The sequence below is a fragment of the Tasmannia lanceolata genome, unplaced genomic scaffold, assembly GCF_043159265.1.
Source record: "Tasmannia lanceolata isolate RefF3 unplaced genomic scaffold, GAP_Taslan_0.1 ptg000036l, whole genome shotgun sequence".
Lineage (NCBI taxonomy): Eukaryota > Viridiplantae > Streptophyta > Magnoliopsida > Canellales > Winteraceae > Tasmannia > Tasmannia lanceolata.
Genome location: NW_027518713.1, coordinates 7,192,501 through 7,195,000, shown reverse-complemented (window position 1 = coordinate 7,195,000; position 2,500 = coordinate 7,192,501).

The following is a 2,500-nucleotide window of genomic DNA, read 5'->3' as shown; positions in this document are numbered from 1 at the left end:
CCAACGAGGCCAGCACGAGCAGTCATCCGCGGTCCCCTGGCCCTGCGCACGTTTGTCTTTGAAACCGAGCATCAATGCCACAGAAAGTGCCGGGGCGCCAGCTGGAGCCATCATCCGCGTTGCCATGGCTCGCTTGGCCTTGGCTTGCCAGTCCCCGACACGAGCAATCGCGCATTTTCTTTGCAACCGACCATCAATGCCGCCCAACGAGGCCAGCACGAGCAGTCATCCGCGGTCCCCTGGCCCTGCGCACGTTTGTCTTTGAAACCGAGCATCAATGCCACAGAAAGTGCCCGGGCGCCAGCTGGAGCCATCATCCGACGTGCCATGGCTTTGGTCCCATGGTCTTCGCAACCGAGCATTCGTGACACCCGACGGGGCCAGGACACCAACCCTTCCGACACGAGCATTCGCGCATGTTCTTTGGCCACACAACGGCGCCAGCACGAGCAAAATCATCAGCGGTGCGGTGGCCTTGCACGGCCTTTTGTCTTTGGAACCAACCATCAGTGCCACGGGAAGTGCCGGAGTCCCGGCATCCGCGGTGCCAAGTCATTGCGCCCTTGGTCTCTGCAGCGGGGCATGCCGGGCACTCCCAACCATTGCAAGCAAGCAAGCAAGCAAGAAAGAAAGTAAGTAAGTAAGTAAGTAAGTAAGTAAGTATTACATATAGGGGCGGGACATGCGGGGAGTTCTGCGAAACGTGCACTACGGGGCACACGCGTACCTACCGGGGCATACCGACCCCTATTGGGGCACACGTGTGCATATCGGGGCATACCGGGCCTATCAGGGCACACGCGTACATACCGGGGCATACCGAGCCCTACTGGGGCACACGTGCGCATATCGGGGCGTACCAAGCCTATCGGGGCATTCGCATGTATCCCAAGGCATACCGAGTCTATCCGGGCATACGCGTTCATACCGGGGCGTAACGGGCCTATCGGGGCATACTTGGGCATATCCGGGCAAAAAATGCCCAAAACTTGCGCAACCTTGGCAACCGTGGTCCATTCCTCACTATATGCCATGGCCTTGTGCCCATGGTCTTCACAAGACAGCATCCAAGGCGCCTGAAAGGCCAAGGGAGCCCAACCCAGCAATGCCCAGCCAAGGCCAGGCATTCCAGTGCCTGCCCGGGCAAAAACGCCCAAAGCATGCCCCATTCCTTAGCCTATCCAGGCAAAAACGCCCAAAACCAGCCCATTCCAGTGCCTATCCGGGCAAAAACGCCCAAAGCATGCCCATTCCTTAGCCTGTCCAGGCAAAAACGCCCAAAACCAGCACATTCCAGTGCCTATCCGGGCAAAAACGCCCTAAACCTGCGCATTCCAGCGCCCCGCAGCATGCCACCCTCCTATAGGGTTTGCGCAACCAACCCGCCTAACCACCAGTGGCAACCAAAGGTGCTGTTAGCGACGACTTCTGAAGACGCAACGAGACGCGACGGGTTTGCGCCCAGACGCGACGAGACGATGCGGGATCTGCGCCCAACCATGCCTACACCCGCCGACTTGTTGCGGGAGCTGCTTGCCCAAGCATGCCTAGCGTGCAAGGCCTGCGTGCCCAAGGTCTGTGTGCAAGGCTAGTGCCCAAGGCTAGTGCGCAAGGCTAGTGCCCAAGGCTAGTGAGCAAGGCCTGGGTGCAAGGCTAGTGTGCAAGGCTTGTATGCAAGGCTAGTGTGCAAGGCTGCTGTGCAAGGCTTGTGGGCAAGGCTGGTGCGCAAGGCTAGTGCCCAAGGGTTGTGTGCAAGGCTAGTGCCCAAGGCTAGTGCGCAAGGCTCGTGCCCAAGGCTAGTTCGCAAGGCTTGTGTGCAAGGCTAGTGCGATGGGCCAGTGCCCAAGGCTTGTCAGCAAGGCTTGTATGCATGGCTTGTGCGCAAGGCTTGTGTCCAAGGCTTTTGTGCAAGGCTCGTGCGCAAGGCTAGTGTGCAAGGCTTGTGCGCATTGGCAGGTAGCCCACCACCATGCACGATCCAAATGCCACTCACGCGACAACACGGTGCCAAGCCGGGCATGGTGTGCACTCAAAACCAATCAACGGACAGAGGTCATGCGTCATGGGGGGGATCTAGCAAGGCCATGGGGAAGGTCATGGAGGACCTTGGAAGCAAGCGCAAGACGAGAGCGAATCGAACAAGGGGCCAGGACGGGGCCTTGTGCCCATGGTCTTCGCAAGACTGCGTCCAAGGCGCCCGAAAGCCCAAGGGAACCCAAACCCGGCCGACACTTGCAATCGCACATGCTCTCTGCAACACACCATCAATGCCGCCCAACGGGGCCAGCACGAGCAGTCATCCGCGGTCCCCTGGCCCTGCGCACGTTTGTCTTTGAAACCGAGCATCAATGCCACAGAAAGTGCCGGGGCGCCAGCTGGAGCCATCATCCGCGTTGCCATGGCTCGCTTGGCCTTGGCTTGCCAGGCCCCGACACGAGCAATCGCGCATTTTCTTTGCAACCGACCATCATTGCCGCCCAACGGGGCCAGCACGAGCAGT